At 32.5% G+C, this 24851-nt stretch overlaps 1 long non-coding RNA gene across 1 annotated transcript in view; it reads right to left on the reverse strand.

Moving 5' to 3' along the window:
- Window positions 1–438: 438 nt before the first annotated feature.
- LOC118154789 (uncharacterized) overlaps window positions 439–24851 on the reverse strand; it is a 31299-nt gene continuing 6886 nt past the window's right edge. The window contains exons 2-3 of the long non-coding RNA XR_004745054.3: window positions 22446–22515; window positions 439–16686 (exon numbers count right to left, since the gene is read on the reverse strand). This is a non-coding gene — a long non-coding RNA (uncharacterized LOC118154789). The remainder of the gene's footprint in view (window positions 16687–22445; window positions 22516–24851) is intronic.

The following is a 24851-nucleotide window of genomic DNA, read 5'->3' on the forward strand; positions in this document are numbered from 1 at the left end:
CTTATTTACATTTAATATTACTACTCCTGTGTATTTCAGTCTTCATCTTTTTAGTCATTTTTCTCTGTTTAAGTATTTTTCCATCCTCTTTTTGGATCTTCTTTAAATAAAATTGTTTATTTTTTTATTTTTCCATTTTATCACATTATTATTTATGCGTATTTAAAAATTTTTGTAATCCTAAGGTTTACCATATATATATATATTTTACTAATCAAAGTTACCTTCAAATTATAAATTGCTTTGTGTAAGCTGTAAACCTATAAAAGTATACTCCCAAATTCTCTTTTTTGTCTGTTCTTATTTTATTATCTATTTTACTTTTATAATACATTGTTTATATATTTAATATAGATCATTTTTCTTCTTAGAGAAATTAGCAACAAAAACGTTTTATATGTTTTAATTTTCAAATAATTTTTATTTCTTTGTGTGGATTCATGTTTCTGTCTGACCTTTTTCCTAAAAAGGTCCTTTTTCCTAAAAAGTTTCCTTTACCGTTTCTTGTAATACAGGTTTTATTTTTTAATATGTTTTTATTTCTCCATTTTTGGAAAATATTTTGGCTGGGTTTAGAATTTGGGTTGACAGGTCTGTTTTACTTTCTTTTCTTTCAGCATTTCATATGTTTCACTTCATTCTTTTGACTTGCATGAAATGTCTTTTCTAATTCTTATCATTATTCATGTTTATTTGATTACTCTATTTTCTTCATCTAATTGAGTATTAACTTTATATCATAAGTTTTAGCAATTTCTATACAATATGTCCAGCTAGTTATGTTGGAATTATTCACCTTCTGTGCATCTCTTGAGATTTTTGGATATATAGTTTGATGTTTTTCATTATTTTGGAAAAATCATCAGCCACTATCTCTCCAATAATTTCTTCTCTGCCTTCTCTTTTCTCCTCCTTAGATTCCAGCTATATATATTTAGAATGTTTGATATTGTCTGAGATCTGTTTAATGTTGTACCAGTTTGTTTAAATTATCTTGTATTTCACTTGTGTTTCAGTTCAGATAATTTCCATTGATCTATCTTCAAATTCAATGATGTTTTTCTTGATGGTTTTGAACAACTGGTGAGTCTCTTGAAGAAATTCTTCCCCTCTGTGATTGTAGTTTTTAAAATTTCTATTGTTTCCATTTCACACTTTCTAAAAATTTTATCCCTCTTCTAAAATTATTTATGTATTTATGTATATTAGCTATTATTTCCGCTATCATCTTCATCATATTGATTATACTTACTTTAAAATTTCTCTCTAATAATCTCAGCCTCTAGGCTATTTCACAGTTGGCTTCTGTTGTCAGGTATCAAATGAGGCTTTTGTTTTTGCATTTTTCATATTTCTTAACATTTTATTAGTCACTGTACATTGTGTGTAGAAATATAATGTATAGAAACTAAGGTATGTATGTCAAGAAATCGAAAACCTTCTTCATTTGTGGTGGATCGAGTCAACTTATTTAGGAATTGAGTTAGTTTTGATTTTTATTGTGCCTGCAGTGACTTTTGTGTACCACTGGCTTCATTTTATTCTGTTATAATCACTTTCATAAAGATTATATGCTGTAGAAATTTTCTCCATGTTTCTGCTTCATCCTCAGCTGGAACTCTGAGACCTCAGGGAGGGTTTCTCTCTGTGTTCTTTCCCCTCTTTCCTCAGGAACTGCTACCTAACCTAGTGCTAGGAAGTAGAGGCAGGGGTTCTCTGCTTGCCTGACTCAGCCTGTGCCATACTAGTTATATTTTATATAACTGTTAAAGTCTTTCATTAATCCTTTGCATGACACTGTGTGTTGAAAGTTTAGGTATAAATAACTAATTTGAAACATTTTACTGAGAAAAAATAATTTGAATATATTATTTTGCATTTGAATATAATTATTATTTTTACAAAGGATAATATCGTTTTAATGATACATTTACACTAAACATTGGCATTTGCCTCTGCAAAGAGATATTCGCTGTCACTCAAAGTATTATTTACTTTTAGATAATTTGTCTTTTAATCCAGGCTGTTTTTAAATTTTTTTTTTAATTTGAAATCCTATGTCAATGAATCTAAAGTTTTTGTTTTGTATTTAAGTTATTCAGCTCAGAACATAGTGAGCTTTCTGTACCTGAAAACTCATAGGCTTCTGTCATATATATATATATATATATATATATATATATATATGTGAAAATCTCTATTATTTGTTTCAATAGATCTTCTTCCTAAATGTTAATACTATTTTTCTGTCGCTCTTCAGAGATATACAGCAAAATTTCTCATTCTGGTGTTTAAATAACTGAACTAACATACATTCTGCAAGTTTTGAGAATGTTTTTTACTTAAACATGCAGAGACAATGGCCAGTTAATAATATACTTGTCAAATTAGATTAATCTTAATCTGTTTTTATATACGCAATCTCTTTTTTATATTTTCTCTTATTTCATCTGAGTTCTGTTTTATTTCCTCAAATTTATTACACAATATACTCATGTCCTCTCATTGCTATCTATTTTGTTGTTCGAACAATGCATTGCGTTTTTCATTTCAATGAGTATGTTGTATTTCATTTATTCTCAGATGCATATTTTAATATTTTATTATCTCTGAACTTGTGATATATTTACTACCTGATGACATGCTAAAATTATCACCATTTGTATGTTATTATTAACTAGTAATTGTCTCCACATGTAGAACTAAAAACAATATTCTCAAAACTTGCAGATGTATGTTAGTTCACTTATTTTTTAAAAATCTCATGTAATTGATTTTAAAAAGGAAAATGTGTTGCTAGACTTAATCCAATGGTCATCTCATCTACCTACCTGTTATTTTTCTCAGTTATATCTAATACCTTCAATTGGTAATTTGAAAGACCAAACAGATAATATTTTGCTTTTGTTAAAATGCTCATTTTTCTAATGAAGGCTAGCAAAATATAATGACATAATTTTCTACCAATTATCATTTAAAAACCAATAAAATTCAGTATTTCAGATACTGCTATGTATATAACAATAACTGAAAATATAGTTTTGATTCAAATAGACATGTTCACAAAATTAGGCTTTCCCATTAATGCCTGCATTATAAGAAAAATGTCACTAGATCACTCTATGGCACCTAATGATAGCTCACTATCAAGTCTCTCCTCTTCCCATCTCAGGCAGAAGTTTGTTCAGGGGCAGAGTCCTCATGGAGAACCTCTGCTAGGGCAGTGCAGAAGGGAAATGTGGGGGTTGAGGCCCCACACAGAGTCCCCACTGGGGTGCTTCCCAATGGAGCTGTGAGAAGAGGATCACCGTTCTCCAGACTCCAGTATGGTAGATACACTGACAGCTTGTACCATGCACCTAGAAAAGCCACGGGCACTCAGTGCTAGCCCGTGAAGGCAGCCAGGAGGGAGGTTGTACCCTGTAAAACCACAGGGGCAGAGCTGCCCAAGACCATGGGAACCTATCTCTTACAATAGTGTGACCTGGATGTGAGACATAGAGTCAAAGGAGATCATTTTAGAGCTTTAAGGTTTAATGACTGCCCTATTGGACATCATACTTCCACAGGGCCTGTAGCCCCTTTGTTTTGCCTAATTTCTTCCATTTGGAACAGCTGTATTTACCCAAGGTCTATACCCCATTTTATCTAAGAATTAACTATCTTGCTTTTGATTTTACAGGCTCATAGGAGGAAAGGAATTACTTTGTCTCAGGTGAAACATTGGACTTGGACTTTTGGGTTAATGCTGGAATGAGTTAAGACTTTGGGGGACTGTTTGAAGGACATAATTGTGTTTCGAAATGTGAGGACATGAGATTTGCATAGGGTCAGGGTGGAATAATATTGTTTGGCTTTGTCCTCATCTAAATCTCATCTTGAATTTAGTTACCATAATCCCCACCTATTGTGGGAGGGACTTGGTAGGAGGTAATTGAATCATAGCGTAGGTTACTTCCATGCAGTTTTCATGATAGTGACTGATTTTTTACAAGATCTGATGGTTTTTTTAAGGACTTCCCCCCACTTCACTCTACCTTTCTCCTTGCTGCCACCATGTGAAGATGTGTTTGCTTCCCCTTCCACCATAATTGTAAATTTCCTGAGGCCTCCTCAGCCCTGTAGAACTGTGAGTCAATGAAACGTTTTTCTTTTGTAAATTACCCAGTCTCAGATAGTTCTTCACAACAGTGTGAGAACAGACTAATACAGTGACTATTTCATTAGATATTTTATTATAAAGAATAAATTAGGAATGTCTGAACTTGTGTAACCATGTGCCTGGCACACAGAAATTGTTTTATAAATGTTAGCCAATTTTGTACCTTATAAAAAAGTTGTTAATGTGATTTCTTCCTTTGAAAACCTCATATATCATAAAGCTCACTTTTCCCCTTCCTATATTCCACAACCTGACACGTAGTCAATAACAATGTGATTTGCAAATAATCTGAATATATAAAATTATGTAAAAATATATCAAAATTCAAACAAGCTAAAAATATGTACGAATTTCTTTGAATCCATGTGATTAAATATATTCATTTTTCAAAAGAAAAATATTTCTTGTATATGCTGCATAATCAATGGTTAAAATACAAATCAATAATTCTATATGTATAAATACTGTCTTCCTAAGCATTTATGGAGATAAGAAAAGAAATTTACCTTATTCTTGCAAAAGAATATTTCTACAAAACAACATTTGACTTTTGAAGTGTGTATATTAAGATTTAGGCAAATATATCTCTCTACATATTTGAAGTTTTAAAATAAATTATGGTCCTTTAATGCTTTCTTATAAAACTGTTACATTTTCATTATGTTATAACCACAAATTTTCTACAAAATATCTCTGGAAAATCAAGCCTCTCTTTAGGTTGAGTGAAAGATGTACAAAAGCGGGGAATACTCCTTTGGCCTACTTGAAGTTTTTTGTCTCTGACTATTGTTCTGAGGTTACATAGGTTCAAACTTATTAAAAACTCCACCCTGGTATTACATTTTCTATGACATCATATATTCTATGTGGCCAACAAGAGATAATCTGAATTTCAAACACGAGTTGCAGTTTTGTGATTGACCAAGAGTCCATATGTATTGGAAGGCAGGGTAAGGATAGTGAAGCATTTGGACATCTTTACTCCTAATATATGTAACAGGTAAAGTTGCCTCCTGAATCACTATGAATGTCAATGGGTGCCAAATCATCGAAGTTTCTGCAGCAGGCATCTAAGTAGTTCTAATTTTGTAATATGTAGAGTATGCACATTTTGTTATGATTGTTTTCTTATAGACCTTGCATATGTAAGGTACAGTTCTGCAACCCCTCTGAGAAGCACTATTTTTTATTTTATTGAAAAGCAGAACAAATACTGGCAGAAAACTTATATAATTCGCAGGCTTGTAAGTTAAGGCCTCAGGCAAACCACTGTTTGTTTCATCTTGTCCCCCATACTTGCAGGGCAATCTCAGTGTTAACTTGTTCTACACTAAGAGGACATTTTATATGCTGACCTCCCCAAATAATAACTATCAGACATGCTTTATATCTTCTCTACCTTACAAATGATTCTTAACCTAGTTTTTGCTTATTGTTTTATTAAGTGAATATTATATAAATATTAAAATGCGTGACTTTGTCCATAAAAGATCCATCTTTTTAAAACCAGAATAAGACTGAAAATAATGTTTTATTAACTTGGAAAGTGAAAGTGAAAGTGTTAATAATCCTAGGCTGGAATGGCACTTACCTTAATACTGATGTAGGTGCAGATACCATATTTATCTTAAACTACCCCAGAGCTAAGAAACTGTGAAGAAGACAGTTACCTTTGGAACCATATTTATCATGTAAATAGCTCAGAAAAGGATACTGCCAGTTACATCTTTAAAATACAAAAATGCATGCATTTCACTATTTTGTAAATGCCAGAGAGATGCAGCATCCGTTAGAGTTAACGGTGCGGCACTTTTGTGTTCAGTAGCATGAATCATTAATCATGAGACAGGCCATATTCTTGTACTGCTTCTGCTTTCATTACTTGGCCTAATTAAACAGTTCTCTGAACTGGAATCTCAGATTCCTCTGTTACAGATTATCATTAATTATGGTGAAAGTGCTCAGAGATGTTGGACTCAATTATATTCTACTCAACTCTGGCACTGTGTGATTCATTGCGCAGCCTGCTCTGCAGATGTACTCTTTTCTTATCTCGCACTCCCACTTTTGTAAATTGGGCTCTGGCAGCCAACAAACTAAGAGTTATGTGCTGCGTTTTCATTAAAAACATGTTAGAGAAGCACAGACCAATTAAGGATTCTGTATTTTATAAGGAGTGATGAGATGAACAGTGGATTCTGGGAGAATTAGCTCTGTGAAGAAGCAATCTCAATTTATTGTATTGCTAAATTTGGTGCCTTTTTTGTTGTTGTTTGTTTGAGGTTCAATTGGTTAAGTCTCTGGCTTGGAACTTTTTAAAAAAATTAAATTAGTTAATTTATTGCAAAATTAATAGAAAAAAACTCAAAATTGTGTTTGGTGCTTGTGTGAGCTACTGGAAAACATTTCCAGTGACATATGCCAAACACATTATAACTCAAAAAACACTAATTTCATCAATTTTGACATTTTCATGCTATGTAATAAAACCTCTTCTATGGCCCTAGGTTTAGGTAGACTGGACTAGTATTTTGGCACAGACAAAGCCAGAATATCAGGATTTGCAGGCTTTGGGTAATGTTTAGGATGTGTGTTTGGGAGAAGGGGAGTGTATGATTTGACATATGGCACATGCAGATCAAATTATTCTAAAGTACTTCTATTGCATTTAAAATTTATTTGTTTAAGGATTCTATTTTTTTCTTTTTTTTCTCTTTTCCTCCCTTGTTCTCTCTCTCTCTACATCTCTTCTTCCCTCACTCCCTTCTTTCTTTCTTTTTTGTCTTTCTCTTTATGGGGAGTCAACATATTTTTCTTTTGTCTCAAATAATATAGAAACTATATTTGAGGAATTAAAATGTAACAAAGCTTATGATAAAATAATGTCTTCTGTTCTCCATTGGCTACAAAACCATACCAAAATTTAAAAGTTTAAAATCAGTTATATTTTAGAATTTCATGAAAAGAAAATATGTTTATCTAATTTAAAAGTGAAAAAATACAAAAATGAAATTTAAATTGCAGATTATCCATTAAGAAGTTGCATGGCCTTTGATACTTTATGCATCATTCAGAGATGTTATATAAACTAAACTGCAGTGATAAACATGCAAACATATCTGGGAAGAGTTTAAGAAGGTATTCAGTTTTCTCTTCCTTTGCTATCATAAATTATAAATTATCATAGAAATATTTGGTATTCAAAACAGCTGTTCTTAAAGTGAAATCAATTGTCATTCAATTTACTTTTGCAGTCATTTAAAACAATAAATTATCAGGGTCTTACCTAAACCTTTATTTAATAAAAAGTAAGTGTTAAAATAATTTTATAATATGAAAATTTTGTGTTATTACTGATAAGATTATATAATTCAATCACAATTTTTTTAAAGTGTCGGCAGAATACAATTTCATAATTTCATCTATAGTGACAGAAGAAAGCTTTAGGAACTGTCCTTATAAACTAATCATTTATTTAAATGCAGCAAATAGATTAAAGTCAATATTTTCTAACTGATAAATTTGTTATTCTTATAATATATGATAAAAATACTATTTATTCAAAGTAAATATGAGGTTAAGGGTTTTCTCTTTTTTTTATTTGATTCCACTTTAAAGATATGGTGCCAAATCAAATGGACAAAACTACCATGCTTGTCTCCCTTTGTTTCTCATTTGAGAAGCTGACAAAATAGTACCCAAGTTAACTCTTATCACAAAGCTATTCTCAGAGGTGAAATATAAACAGCATTGTCTTGGTTCAAGTCAACTCAACTAGTCACATGTGTCATCATTATTGCTTGCTCTCTATTTTCACAAGTATAACATCTGTTTATTTTATATTAGAAATTGTCCTGATCTTTACAGAAAACTCACTTTCCTACATCATGAGATATGTACTATATATATTCATTCATAAGATAAGGCCCCAAAATAAGTGAAGTGTACATCTCTTCTCTTATTTTTATATTCTCTAAAGTCTCTATTTTGATTTTTGCTAAATGAACTTTAATTTTTATATATTTTCATGGACTATATGTCCATTTTCCTGAATGCAGGTCAGGAAGAGAATAGAAGTAAAACAATGGTGAGAAAAAAAAGTTCTAGATGTAAGCCTTTTGGCTTAACAGTTTGTAGGTTTTCATATCCTGCAGAAGTTTCAGGTTTTAATATATATGAAAATCAGTGGTCTTGTATCTATGCATATGTGTCGTCTATGATATAATTTTGACAGATGGTGAGCTGGATAAATCTAGTCCCTGATTATAGAAAACCTTGGCTTGACTTGCACTCTACCAAAACTTGTTTAAAAAAGTATTCACATGTATTTATTTTTTAAATAAAGATTCATTTTTTTGGCCTGCCCTTATTTCTCATTGAGATGCCGGCATCCTCATCTTTGACAGTCCCATATATGCATTTTACCTGAGTTGTATTTTTTTACAGGATTATTTCATGCATAATGCTGATGACTATACTATTCTACATCTCCTCCTTATTAAAAATAAATATGTTACCTTGCCCCTGTTTGCACCCTCTAAAATTCTGACAACAATATCTTACTTAAAAACAAATACAAACCTAGAAACCAGGAAGCAGTTTCTCCCACTAGCAGCTCCAGACAGACTGCTCATTGAAAATGTAATACACTGCTGCCGTGTCACAGGTCAGCTGGCAAATGGCAATCTGAATTTTAAAAGGAATATGAATAAAATTCTGTTTTATTTTGAAAATGAACTTTCTGCCCTCCATCATGAATCCAATATATGTCTTAATCTTCTATGCTCTTGAAGCCTGCGGCTCCTGGCTGAGTCCTTTGACTCCTGAACCTAATAAGGAAATAGGTTGTTTTCTCATCCTCGTCTCATTTTTAGAAGGGCTGAAACAAACAGTCCCCTATTTCAAATGTAATTGACAAAGCATAAAAACATGTATGTTATATAATTTTAGGTTTACAACCAAGCTCAGCACTGGGATGTTTTATTTTTAAATTTGATTAAGATGTTATACCTTTGGAAATGTGCTGTCAAGGTTTGAAACCAAGATTTCCAAGTGTACGATGCATGTTTACCTTAGAACTGTACATGTGAAGCTGATAAAGGATAGAATGGATAATGGTACACTTCAATTGGGAACATTTTCATTTAACCTGGACATTATTTAGAGTCATACAAGAGATGTATAAACAGAACTTAAAAATATATATTTATGGCTATTGTTGCTGTTTAAAAATCAGCTGTGTATGTGCTATGTCTGTATCTATGTTTGCTTTTTTTCTCCTAAATAGAAGTTAGTTTATGTTACATTTATAAATTTATGGTTTACATATTTATTTAAATTAATGACTTCTAATTAGAAAATACTTTTCTTTCCAGAAAAATAGAAATTGCATATTTCTGTTTGTCCGTTTTTATTTGAAAATTCTATGAATATTATATTGCCATGGCATAATTACTATTATTCTTTTTTAATAAAATAATTGTAGAAACTACTCTTTAAGAAGAGAAAGGATAGATTTTAAGCACTCAAAATAAATACAATTAGGCATCCTATGTACCTATTATAGCTTATAATTATGTTTTCTTTAGCGTCATCACAACTTACCTGATCATTCTAAGGACATAAAGGCTGACATTTCAATGTGTATGTGCGTGTCGTGTGTAAAAAAGAAAGAGAGGTGCACATGAAGAGTTAAGCAATGAGTTATTTTAATGCTTGGATTTTGTTTTAACCTAAAAGTAGCCAATTATTGTTTTATAGAAGAGAGTTGTATTTTAAATGTCTTTGTCATTTTATGGCCAATCTAAGCTTAGAGCAATTAGCATTATTTACAATGATGCTTTAATCATTGTTAGATACATGGAAAATTTTTAAAAACTTTAAATTGCTGTATCTTGTTCCTGTTCCCTTTCCTGATATTCCAATAATGCATAGGCTTCTAGAACACATGAACTAATATATACTTGATAGAGTCATTCATGATTCAAAAACTATTGAATTTCCAAACAGTGAATTAATAACTAAATATATAAAGATAAATAGGACATGGTGTAGCAACAATAAGACAAATAATATGAGTTGCCATCAGTGAGACAAGTGAAATAAAAACGGTTGCTAAAGGTGAGTTAAAAGCACAGAGGAAGACAGATAACCTGGTGTGGGGAAGAGAAATCCCGTGGAAACATTATGGGAAAAGTGATGCTTCAGAGTATTCTTAAGAGATTATGTGACCTATGTTAGATAAAGGGAAGCTTTAGATTATCTTCCTAAAGAGTAAATTTATTTTATTTTTTAATGGGTAAGTAAAAGAAGGGCTACATGTATGTCAAATAACTGACAATATGAAATATAGAGTCCATATTGTGGATAACTTATTAATAATATTCATTTACTGCTTCCTCATCATGTAACTGCCATGTAGTTTGGCAGATAATGGTTTCAGGTCCAGGAGCATGTGTTGCTTAGGCTAAGCCAATTAGGATAAAGTTATTTCCCTAGAGAATTATTGTTCCAAAAACGTAGGTTTATATAAGTCATCTTATAATGATACATAGACATCTTATCTTGGTTCCAGTATAGGCATATGACTTTGATTGACACAATTATAACACAGGATAGTGATTTTCTTTCATAACTATAGGAATAATAAGCTGTCTTGTACCAGATATGAATGTAGCAAAGATGCTATATCTGTAGACATGTCCACATTCCAGGAAGGAAGAAGGAATAGAACAAAGCAGAATGATACACATGCCAGCTGTGTGATACATAGCATACACCAATAAAGAACCTTCCCAGAAACCATACCCAGTGCATTGTTTATATCTTAGTAGCCAAAATTGTGTCAAATGCCTAATTTTAGCTGCAAAGGAAGCAGAGAAAATATTTTCACCTAGAACGTGGCTCCTCAAAATAAAGTACAGCTTCGCTAGTAAATAAAAAGGTGAGAATTGATATTAGGTAGCCTACTAACCATTTCTAACATACAATCCTTGAGTGTTCATAGTCTGTCATGGAAACATACACATAAAAATACTTCAATATGTTTTAAATTCTATTTTTTTTCTTTTTCTTTTTTTTTTGAGACATAGTCTCACTCTGTCACTCAGGCTGGAGTGCAGTGGCACAATATGTCTGCTCACTGCAACCTCCACCTCCCCAGTTCAAGCAATTCTTTGCCTCAGCCTCCCTAGTAGCTGGGATTACAGGCACCTGCCACCACGCCCTGCTAATTTTTCTGGTTTTAGTAGAAATGGAGTTTCACCATCTTGGCCCAGCTGGTTTTGAACTCCTGACATGATGCACCCACCTCAGCCTCCCAAAATGCTGGGATTACAGGCATAAGCCACTGTGCCCAGCCTTTCAATTCTACTTCTACCTAGAAGGTATTGCCAAGGAGAGAGCAATCTTTACATGATAAATGTTTACCTGTAAAAAAGCAATAGATTACATTTTCCTAGGTAGACATTCAAGTCAGTTTTAGCTTCAAGGCACAACAACTCCAATACTGTAGAAAAGAAAACAAACAAGAAAAAAGAAGTTTATAAATTTTGAAAACTAAGAATGGGCATTATCTGTGGACTGATACCCTGATGCACTGTTTGACAGAAAATAGCAAAAACAAAACCAAGGTAGAAAGCCAAGGGAATGGTGAATATTTGAGGCTTTTCTCGGAGCACTCTTGGCCACTTCACTAGGAAGATGGGAAATGTGGTACCTGACAGCCTCAGTGGCTGAACCTTCTTGGAGCTGTAATGCACACAGTATTAGCAAGTCTCTCTAGCCAACTCATGTGGAAAAAACACAGCTGTCTCATCTGCTAAGAGAAGACAAGCAGTCTTCCACCACTACAGAAGTCTCCTACACACAATCTTCTGCAGAGTTCGTGCAGCCCATATGAAGCATAGAATTGTCATGTTGTAGAGAATAAGCACATATCACCAAATATCTAATGTCACCAAATATCGAATGCTTGATAGTAAGTGAAAGTAGCAGCCAACGAAACACAAATAATAGAGTCATCTGAAAAAATGATTTAATAGTGAAATGACACATACATGAAATAAAAAGCAATTATTTTTAAAAATTCACAATTTTAGAAATAAAATATGCCTATTCAAATAACAAATTTGACTTCAGATAATGTCTAAATAGTAGAATGGATATTGATAAGGAGCTAAGAAAATCTTCCTGTACAACATAAAAAAGTAAAGAGATGTAAAATATGAAATACAAATGAAGAGACATGGAGAATATATAAAGACTTTCCAATATATATCTAAAACTACTTCCAAAATTAGCGAGTTAAAGGAATAAAAGGGAAAAGAAAAAGAGTCCCTAACACTTTCTACAAAACTTAATAAAATTGTTATTTTAAATTATTTCACTAAGAGCGGAACAGATCATTTTTTCATACTTGTTGATATTCAACAAACTATGAATAAGGCTAGCCTCAAAGTTATAAAAAAAATAGAAAGTTACTTTAAATCTAGAGTGTTTTTCCTATCTTTATCAACATGCATGGACCAGGTTTCTCTAGTCATGCAAGAACTCAGAAAGTTCACATGTTAAACTCATTAATAGAGAAAGTACTTCAGTAAAATAAAGAAAAGGGGATTCAGAATAAAATGAGTGTTTCAAGAAGCACTAAAAAGCACATATATCTATCAGATGAGATCTGGAGCATTCAGGGGGGTATGGCAGTAGACAATACACATATCAATTAAACATAATGTTAGATATAAATAAATACTGATACTACAAAATAACTACTTAAACAGGAATTTGAAATATTATTCCAGATTATAGCAACATGAATCCTGACCAGAGAGTGATTAGGGTTAAAAGCCAAGCAAAATACAAATGTACAAAAATTTTTGTCTTCAGTGGAATATGTGCAGGGGTTGAGAGTATTTTCACAGGCAAAGGGACAGGCAAAGATTTCTTAGAACACTAAAACAATAGGCATCATGGAAATATGATAAATTCACTTTCTTGACATTAAATACAGCTGTTCTTTAAAAGACAGTGTTGTGAAAAAAGAAAGGCAGTTAGTAGAAACTACCTACAAAAGTCGTGTCAAAGAACTAACTAGAATATGTTAAAAAATGCTTACAAGTCAACAATAATAAAAAATAAGCAAATGAAGATGGGTCAAATGTTTTAATGAGCACGTCACAAAAAAAAAAAAAGATGTTTGACTGACCAAAAAACAAATGAAAAGGCTCTTAGCATCAATATTCATTAATAAATAAGGTATAAATTGAAGGCATAAGCTATTGAAAGCACAATGAGATACTACTCCTTGTTAAGGGGTTAACATTTAACAGCTTGACAATAGCAAATTATGGCAAAGATGTGAAACTCTGGTATATTACTGGTTCTAATGCAAAATTGTACAATCTGGAAATTACTTGGCTAAAACTAGAATATATATATATATATATATATATATATATATATATATATATATATTTACTGCTAATGTAAAAGGGGTTGAGTTCTTCATTTGATTCTCAGCTTGGTTGCTCTTGGTGTATAGCAGAGCTACTGATTTGTGTACATTAATTTTTGTATCCTGAAGCTTTGCTGAATTCATTTATCAATTCTAGGAGCTTTTTGGAGTATCTTTAGGGTTTCCCAGGTCAATGATCATATCATCAGCAAACAGGGACAATTTAACTTCCTCTTTTCTGATTTGGATTCCCTTTATTTCCTTCCCTTGTCTGATTGCTCTGGCTAGGATTTCCAGTACTATACTGAATAAAAGTGGTGAAAGTGGGCATCCTCGTCTTGTTCCAGTTCTCAGAGGAAATGCTTTCAACTTTTACCCACTCAGTATTATGTTGGCTGTAGGTTTGTTATAGATGGCTTTTATTACATTAAGGTGTGTTCCTTGTATGACGATTTTGCTGAGGGTTTTAATCATGATGCTGGATTTTGTCAAATGCTTTTTCTGCATCTATTGAGATGATCACATGATTGTGCTTTTAATTCTTTTTATGTGGTGTATCATATTTATTGACTTGCGTATGTGAAACCATCACTGCACACCTAGTATGGGGAGATATGATTGCACAGAAAATCTCAAGAAATCTATAAAAATACTGTATAACTAATGAAAGAGTTGGACAAGGCCATAAGATACAAGAAAAACAGCCAAAAACACAGTTGTTTTTCTGTATAGTACTGATAATTAGTTGGACATATTTTTTAATAACATTTACATTAGCTCCAAAATCATGAAATGTATAGCTACAACTCTCATAAATCTTGTACAGAATCTATATACTGAAAACCACAAAATTCTCATAAAAGAAATCAGAGAGGCCGGGTGCTGTGGCTCAAGCCTGTAATCCCAGCACTTTGGGAGGCCGAGGCGGGTGGATCACAGGTCAAGAGAACGAGACCATCCTGGTCAATATGGTGAAACCCCGTCTCTACTAAAAATACAAAAAAAAAATTAGCTGGGCATGGTGGCGCATGCCTGTAATCCCAGCTACTCGGGAGGCTGAGGCAGGAGAATAGCCTGAAACCAGGAGGCGGAGGTTGCAGTGAGCCGAGATTGCACCAGTGCACTCCAGCCTAGGGAACAAGAGCGAAACTCTGTCTCAAAAAAAAAAAAAAAAAAAAAAAAGAAATCAGAGAAGATATAAATAACTGGAGAGACATACAGTGTTCATGAATTGGAAAACTACTAGAAATGTCAACTATATATAAATTCACAAAAAGATTAAAAACAATTTCTATCAAAATTCCAGAAAAATATTTTGTAGATATACAAAAGGTTACTTTAACATTTACATGGCAAGGTAAAGAAACTAGAATAGGTAAAAATTTAAAAAAGGATAAAGATGAAAGGGTTATTACTCACTCTGATTTCAAATTTCTTATTACAGAGCTGTAGTAATCATTCTGTGTGGTATTTGTGGAGAGATAGATGTATAAATCAGTGGAACAGAACAGAGAACCTAGAGAATAACCCCATAGAAATACAGACAACTGGTATTTCACAAAAGTGTGAAAGGGTTCAATGGAAGAAAGTCTTTTCAACAAATAGTGCTGGAACAATTTGATATCTACAGACAAAAAAAAAAAAAACTTGAACTGAATCTCATGCCTTATGTAAAAAAACTAACTCAAAATGGATTTCAACTTAACTGTAAATCATAAAGCTGAAAAACTTTTTAAAAATGCCATAGGAAAATACCTTTGAGACCTAGGACTTGCTAGAGTTCCTGAATACCTTTGAGATCTTGGGCTTGCAAAATAATTGTCTATAAAAGAAAAAAAATCAAGAAATTGTCTTTGCTAAGATTGAAATAATTTTCTCTGTGAAAGACATACTCTGTTCAGAGGAGGAAAATACAAGCAACAATGGGAGAAAATATTAGAAAAACACATATATGACAAACATCTCATATCCAGAATAGGCAGTCAAGTATCAAAACTCAACAGAAAGGGAATAAACAACGAACTTTCAAAAACTGATAAACGACAAATAGTGATAAATGGCAAATAGTTACTCCCTCAAATAATACATAGAAGACAAGTAAGCACGTGAAAATTTTATATTATTTGCCATTTGAGAAATGCAAAGTGAAACCATGATGCGGTAGCACTAGACATATGGCAAAATGGCTAAAGAAAATACAAAAAAAATAACAATAAGTAACAGAAATGGTGATTCATTGCTGGTGGAAATGTCAAACTGTTCCCTTAGAAAAATCCAGGCGCGGTGGCTCAAGCCTGTAATCCCAGCACTTTGGGAGGCAGAGGAGGGTTGATGACCAGGTCAAGAGATCGAGACCATCCTGGTCAACACGGTGAAACCCCGTCTCTACTAAAAATACAAAAAATTAGCTGGGCATGGTGGTGCGTGCCTGTAATCCCAGCTACTCAGGAGGCTGAGGCAGGAGAATTGCCTGAACCCAGGAGGCGGAGGCTGCGGTGAGCCGAGATCAGGCCATTGCACTCCAGCCTGGGTAACAAGAGCGAAAATCCATCTCAAAAAAAAAAAAAAAAAAAATAGTGTAGCAAATTCTTGTAAAGTTAAATCTACTCTTAACTTGTAATAGTCCCACGACTAAGTATTTACCCCAAAGTAAGGAAAACTATGTTCTCATCAAAATCTGTACATGAATATTTATAGCAGCACTATACATATTCTTCCAAACTGTAAATGACCTAAATGTCTTTAGAAAGTGATTGGATAAACAAACTGTGTCACATACATAAAACAGGATAGTAATAAAAAGGAATGAGTTAGCTAGGTAATCAAGGTTAACATCGATAGTATTAAGTCATGATAGTATGTATCCTGGATGTGGTGTGATAGAAATGACAAAGGTGGGCTTCTGTGATCTTCCTCCCCAAAACTCATAATCTCGACAAAATCATGAGAAAATCGTCAGACAAATTCTAATCGAGAAACATTCTACAAAGTGCCTCATCCGTACTCCTCCAAAATGTCAAAATCTTCAAAAATAAGGACAATCTGAGAAAATGGCACAGCCAAGAGGAACCTAAGAAGACATTACAAGTAAACATAATTTAGTATCATGAATGTGACATTGGAATAAAAAAACAACGTTAGATTAAAATGAAGGAAACATGGGTAATGTATGGACTTTAAATACTGGTTCCTTAACAGTGGCAAATATACCATACTAATACAAGATATTAATAACAGGTGAAACTGTGAGTGCTACGGGAACACTGTGTACTATATTCATATTTTTCTGTAAATATTTTACTGTCTTAAAATGAAGAGTTCATTAATATATTTGTAAATGCATAAAAAACTTTATAAAGCCATACATAAAAGAAAGTTTTTAAAAATATGAAGTAAACTACTGACATATACAACAACTTGGGTGAATCTCAGAGACATAGTGAGAGAAACAAGTCTCAAAAGGTTACTTACTGTATGGCTTCACTTACGTTCTAAAAAGATTGTAGGGATGGAGAATGCATTAGTAATAGGGGCGAGATGCTTAAAGGAATTTGGTTCTGAAGTGACGGCAACAGGAAATTTCATGGAGAAAATTATTCAATTTCTTTCTTTGAGGTCACGGTTACTCAAATCACATGCGTTAAAATTCAAATAATGTACATTTAAAAAGATAATTTTATGTTGATTAAAGATAAATAAATTTTAAAAATTAAGCAAGTTACAGAAATGTGCATATGGTATACTTCTTTGATGAAGAGGAAGGGCAAGAAAACAAGTACATAGAGCTCTGTGGGCTTCTAAGTACATAGCAATCATCTGGAAGAGTAAAGAACCCACTAAACGTAATTATTTGGGGCAAGCTGCAGAAAGACTTTTTATTGTTTTCCTTTAAATATTTTTGAGTTGGTTATTTATTTTAAAAGTAAATGTAAAGAGAAAAATTTTAATGTATACCCAAAGAATTTTACAGGAATAGTTATAGCTTTTTCTTTGTAACAGCCAAAACCTAGAAGCAAATCAAATGTACGTGCAAAGAAGAGTGAATATACAAATTGTGACATTGCCATGTAAGATATTACTTGGCTTAAAAAGTAATACACATGAATCTCAAAGGCATTGTGTTACACGAATTGACTCAGTCACCAAAGAGTACATACTACATAATTCTATGTATATCAAATTGTAGAGGAGGCAAATATCTAGTGAGGAAAAAGAAAACAACAGATTACAGAGTATCTGGAATGAAGGGGGTTATAACATCTCTGGGAGGAGATGACCATGTAGGGGCTTGATGAAACTTTTTGGGATAACAAAGATGTTCTATATCTTAATTGTGTCAGTGGTTAAATAAGTGAATATATTTGTTAAAATTTACCACTTACTGCATTTTATTGTATGCAAATTATACCTCTAGGTTTTGGTTTTTTTTTTAAAGAATATACCTTATTTAACATGGTACTTTTTTTTTAAAATAGGGCTATTCAAAGGGGAATGGGAAAATGGTTTAGAGAAATTGGAAATGGGAAAATGGTTTGGATAAATTGATGTCATTTTATTTTCTTTTTGTTTCATGTACCCTACCAATAAGCATCTTCCAATTTTTAAAAGCCTGGCTGACAAACTGAATCTTGAATGTAAACAACAGATATTAGCTTCAGAAATTATACATAATCATAAATGTAAAGCCACAATGTAATTATTGTCTGTTACTTTTCAGCATGAGAAAGGTTAATAACATTTTTCAGAGTATGAACAAGGTATCTATGAGCAACTAGAATGAGAATTATTATTCATTTGACAAAGAACAAACCTGAGTGAAGTCCAAGCCCTCTGACGGGTTTAGGGTCTCTAGATAGCATGGTCCATGACGATGTTTGGTGGCAAGGAAAAGGCACCATCATTACAAGTACTATATTTTTTTCTCTTTTCTTACAAAGTGTTTGAGAGAATTCTTATGTCCTCCTTTGTAATCTTTTTAAATTTCTGTAAACTGATTAGTATGGAATGACATATAATTGTGGTTTAATTTATATGTTCTTGATTAATAGTGAAATTAAATATCTTAATTTGTATTAACTGACAATTTGGGTTTCAACTTATGTGACTTCCTAGTCAAATCTTTGTCACTTATTTTACTTGACTGTTTTTTTCTCTTATTCTATTATGTGAGCTTCATAATACTAATCCTTTGAAAGTTTCATGTGATACACATATTTCTTCTTGTGACCTGTATATTTCTCTCTGTCTTCTTTCTCTATTTTTGCTTTTTAAAATTTTCAGTCTTAGATGACTAGTTCACCTAAAATTTACTTTGGAGAATATTTTAAGGTGAAAATATTCTTTATTCCATTTGGCTGGTAGAATCAAACAATTGTTCTGTCAAATTTATTGAATAATTCATCTGTCCCACTGATTTCAAATGTCTTTATTTCCATATATCAAATTTCTGTATATGTATGGATCTGAATCACTGGTTTGTTCATCCTCTTATCAATGGTGAAATACCAAAATTTTATTAGCATTATACTTAGTCTTCTAAATTGTAGGATAGTCTCCCAATCTTGTGCCTCTTTTTCAGATTCACTATGCTTATTCTTGAATATACGATCAGCTTGAGAACTTTTGTAAAATAACCTTTTGTGATTTTATTTGAAATTGCAATTAACTGTAGGAGAATTTTCACCATATGGTATTGAATTTTCCCATTCATAAACATGGTATATCTCTATATTTACTTACAACTTTACCTTCTGTGTCCAAATTTTATAATATTCACTGATGTTAGAATCTTATAGGTTCTGTTACTTTTCTAAGATGACCTATTTATTAAATTATAGTTAAAGTTTCTAATAATCTTTTACTAGTATAAAAATATACTCTCAAATTGAAATAACTTACAATACCTACTAATATTTCTATAGATGTGTCTGGATTTTTAGGTAGACAATTTTTTGTTTATAAACATTCCTTTCTGTTTCTTCTTTAATTTATAAACTTTTAAGCTTATTTTATAGTTTTGAATATCTAATGTAATACTGAATAGGAGTATGACAAAAGACATCATTGCCTTGTATATGGATTTAAAGAAAACTATTACATTTGCTTTGACAAACAATGTTTGTGTAAGTTTATGATAACATTTATGAGGAAAAACAATTTTTTATTTCTAGTGTTATAAAATGTAACTGTTATTTAATAGTTTATTCTTTATTGAAATTATCTAATTATTTTTATTTCTACTTTAATGTGTTGATTAAAATAGATTTTTTAATATTAAACTTTAGACATTATGATTTGGTATTTTTTAAGATTATTTTACTATGTTTACATGTAAAAATCAGTTTTAATGTGCTTTCTTCATATACTTCTTGCATTGTCTGCTATAAAAACTTATACTATCCTTATAAAATGATTTGGTGAGCATTGATGTTTTTTCTCTAAAAAATTTTTTATAATATTGGGCTTTATGTTGCTTAAATGCAAGATACAATATATTTACAGAACATGTATGGAGATGCATAAATTTTGCAGATACAGAGATACTATTTTATCATGAGTAGGGTGGGTAAGTTACAGTTTTTAGAAACTATCTAGATTTTATATATTTTTATAGAAATATATAGGATTTTAGCTATTTTTTAAAACTGGCTACATTTCGCACATTTGACATGTATCATTTTCATTATTGTACAATTCTAAATGTTTCCTAGGTTTCATTACAATTTCTCAAGTAATCCACTGTTTACTTATAGTAGGTTATAAAATTTAGGCTCTTTTGTTACTTATCTCTACCATAGTTATTTCCAGCTTAGAAACTCTATTCTATTCAACAATTATTCCCACACACCTGTTTTTGTGAAAATATTTATGTCGTGGCTTAGTATGTTATCAGGTTTCATAAGTCTATCACTGCATGCTAGAAAAATCAAATTCTCTACATAATGACTATAGGCATTAAATATGTTTGAAAGAACATAATATTTGTTCATCATATTGATAAAAACAATCTGTATTTTTACTGAATTTTTTCTACTTGATTTAATAATGACTAAAATAGGTATATTAAAATTTTAAAAGTGTATTTGTCAATTTCTCCTGATAATTATATTAATTAATTCTCTGTATAAATTTAGAACTATGTTAAATGAAATAAAAATTGGAAATTGTTGTATTTATTTTATTATTAATGTTTAAGTATGTTTATTTTTAAACTATTAGAACTACAACAGTTTTACTTATGTTAACTAGGATTGTTATTAAAACTACCTTTTAAATACCAAGTTTAGTGAAATCGCATTTGTTATATTTACTGATTTTTATTATTTATATCAAATTATTTGGGTATTTACTTTTATTTGTTTTCTTTTTCCACCATTTTTTAAATAATTTTCAAATTTTCAATTTTTCTCTATTCCACATCTTAACTCTAGTACCAAGAAAGTTAAGCATTAAACTCTTAACTTACATACTTAATAAAGTCTAATGTTAGTAATGGTTTCTGCCATTCTCACAAAAAAATCCACACTTCTAAAATTCAAAAACTTTTACATTTTATATTTGTTATTTTTGATCAGTATAATATTTATTGTTGTTACAACAATTATTTCATAGTGTCAGAAATTAGTTTTACCCACTGCTTTTATATATATATATAATATTATATTAAATATAATACACTTGTCTTTGCTTTATATGTTTCATTTATTTTTCCTTCCTGTAATTTCTTTCTTTCTGATTTATATCATATTGCCATTCTTTTGGGACTGGCATGTAAGTTCCTATCTCATTTTCATTCTTTAAAAACAAATATTTGATTTTATTACTTGCAAAAATTTGTATATATGTAGGGTAAAAGCATGATGTGCCATAAAGGTATATATTATGAAATGTGTAAACAAGTTTATTAACATATTTATTATCTCACATACTTATCTTTTTTGTGATGAGAACATGCAAAAATCTACTGTCAACAATTTTCAGTTATATAATGCATTGTTATTAACTATAATCATCACATTTCACAATATATCTCTTGAACTTATTCCTCCTGTATAATTATCCTTGACCATCTCCCCTGTCACCCACCACCTCAATCAGTAACCACCATTTTACTCCACTTCTGAGTTAAACATTTTCAGATTACACATATAATGAAATTGTGAAGTATTTGTCTTTCTGTGCTTGGCTTTATTTCACTTGGCATAGTATCCTCCAAATTAACTCATATTGTCACAAATGACAGAATTTTTTATTTTTTAAAGCTGAATAGTATTTCATTGTGTATATATCACATTTCCCTTATGCATTCAAAGATTAAAAAATAGAGCTGCCATATTATCCAGCAATCCTACCTCTGGACATATTTTTTAAAATAAAATAAGTATGTCAACCCTGCAACCCCCCATACCCCCCTCACCTACATCAGGAATTTCTCTCAGTGTTATCCCTCCCCATCCACCCTGCCCCCCACTGTCCCTCCCCTCCCCTCCCCTCCCCTCCCCTTGTGGTCCCTCCCGTCCCCTCCACCTCCCCACCTAGCCCAGTGAGTGTTGTTCCCTTCTCTGTGCCAAAGTGTTCTCATTGTTCATCACCTGCCTATGAGTGAAAATATGCAGTGTTTGGGTTTTCTCTTCTTGTGTCAGTTTGCTGAGAACGATGAATTCTAGATTCATCCATGTCTCTACAAAGGACACAAACTCGTTGTTTTTATGGCTGCATGGTATTCCATGGTGTATATGTGCCACATTTTCTTTGTCCAGTCTATCACTGATGGGCATTTGGGTTGATTTCAGGTCTTTGCTATTGTAAACAGGACTGCAACGAACATACCTGTACAGATGTCTTTATAAGAGGCCTCAGAAGCAGTGCCACACATCTACAATCATCTGATCTTTGACAACTGGAAGAAAACAAACAAGGTTTCATTTTCTGTTCTTGTGTCAGTTTGCTGAGAATGATGAACACATGGACACAGGGAGAGGAGTATTAAACACTGGGGTCTATTGGTGGGAAAAGGGGAGAGCCAGTGGGAGGGGGAGGTGGGGAGGGCTAGCCTGGGGAGAAATACCAAATGTGGGTGAAGGGGAGAAAGGAAGCAAAACACACTGCCATGTGTGTACCTATGCAACTGTCTTGCATGTTCTGCACATGTACCCCCAAACCTAAAATGCAATAAAAAATTAAAAAAAAAAAAAAAAGAAAACAAACAATGGGGAAAGGATTCCCTGTTTAATAAGCCAGTGTTGGGAAAAATGGCTAGCCATATGCAGGAAGCTGAAACTGGTCCCCTTCCTTACACCTAATACAAAAATAAACTCCAGATGGATTAACAATTTAAACGTAAGAACTAACACCATAAAAACCCTAGAAGAAAACCTAGGAAACACCGTTCAAGACATAGGCACAAGCAAGGACTTCATGACTAAAACACCAACAGCAACAAAAGCCGAAATAGACAAATGGGATCTAATTAAACTTAAGTGCTTCTGCACAGCAAAAGAAACAATCATTAGAGCAAACCATCAACCAACAGAATGGGAAAAAGTTTTTGCAATTTACCCATCTAAGGAAGGGCTAATATCCAGAATCTGCAAAGAACTAAAACAGATTTACAAGAAAACAATAAACAAACCCATTCAAAAGTGGGTGAAATTTATGAACAGACACTTTTCAAAAGAAGATATATATGAGGTCAACAAACATATGAAAAAATTCTCATCATCACAGGTCATTAGAGAAATGCAAATCAGAACCACATTGAGATAGCAACTCACACCAGTTAGAATGACAATCATTAAAAAATCTGGAGACAATAGATGCTGGAGAGGATGTGGAGAAATAGGAACACTTTTACATTGTTGATGGGAGAGTAAACTAGTTCAACCATTGTTGAAGACAGTGTGGCACTTCCTCAAGGAAGCAATTCCATTACTGGATATGTACCCAAAGAATTATAAATTGTTCTATTATACAGACACATGCACACGTATGTTCATTGTGGCACTGTTTACAATAGCAAAGACCTGGAATTGACCCAAATGTACATCATCGATAGACTGGATAAAGAAATGTGGCACATATGCCCCATGGAATACTATGCAGCCATAAAAAACGATGAGTTTGTGTCCTTCATAGGGACATGGATGAATCTGGAAACCATCATTCTCAGCAAACTGACACAATAACAGAAAAACAAACACTGTATGTTATCACTCATAGGGGGGTACTGAACAATTAAAACAGGTGGACACAGGGAGGGGAGTATCACACACTGCAGTCAGTAGCGGGGGTGGCTAGGGGACGGACAGTCGTGGTGGGGAGGGCAGGGAGGGATAATGAGGAGAGAAATACCAGATATAGGTAATGGGGAGATGAAGGTAGCAAACCACCTTGCCATGTATGTACCTATGCAACAATCCTGCATGATCTACACATGTACCCCAGAACCTAAAGTACAAGTAAAAAAAACCTTCAAAAGTGGTGGAAGGATATAAATAGACACTTTTCAAAAGAAGACATCGATGAGGCAAAAAAAATATGAAAAAATGCTCATCATCACTGGTCATTAGAGAAATGCAAATCAAAACCACAATGAGATACCATCTCATACCAGTTAGGATGGCAATCATCAAAAAATCTGGAGACAACAAATGTTGGAGAAATGGAGAAATAGGAACACTTTTACACTGTTGGTGGGAGTGTAAATTAGTTCAACCATTGTGGAAGAAATTGTGGCTCTTCCTGAAGGACCTAGAAATAGAAACTCCATTGACCCAGCAATCCCATTACTGGATATATACCCAAAGTATGGACCTTTTAATAACATTAATTCTTCTGATCCATAAACACAAATTAGCTTTTCGTTTACTTGTATTTCCTCCCATCAGTGTACAAATCTTTCACTCTTTTGTTAAAATTATTTCTAAGTGATTTTTGATGCTATTTTATATGGAATTGTTTTCTTAATTTCTTTTATCAGATAGTTTGTTTTGTGTACAGAAATATCTCTTATTTTTGTATGTTGATTTCGTCTCCTATAAATTTACAAAATTTCTTTGGGAGGCCGAGGCGGGTGGATCACTAGGGCAAGAGATTGAGACCATCCTGGTCAACATGGTGAAACCCCGTCTCTACTAAAAATACAAAAAAAAAAAATTAGCTGGGCGTTGTGGCGCACGCCTGTAATCCCAGCTACTCGGGAGGCTGAGGCAGGAGAATTGTCTGAACCCAGGAGGC

This window comes from Callithrix jacchus, chromosome 6 (genome assembly GCF_049354715.1).
Source record: "Callithrix jacchus isolate 240 chromosome 6, calJac240_pri, whole genome shotgun sequence".
NCBI lineage: Eukaryota > Metazoa > Chordata > Mammalia > Primates > Cebidae > Callithrix > Callithrix jacchus.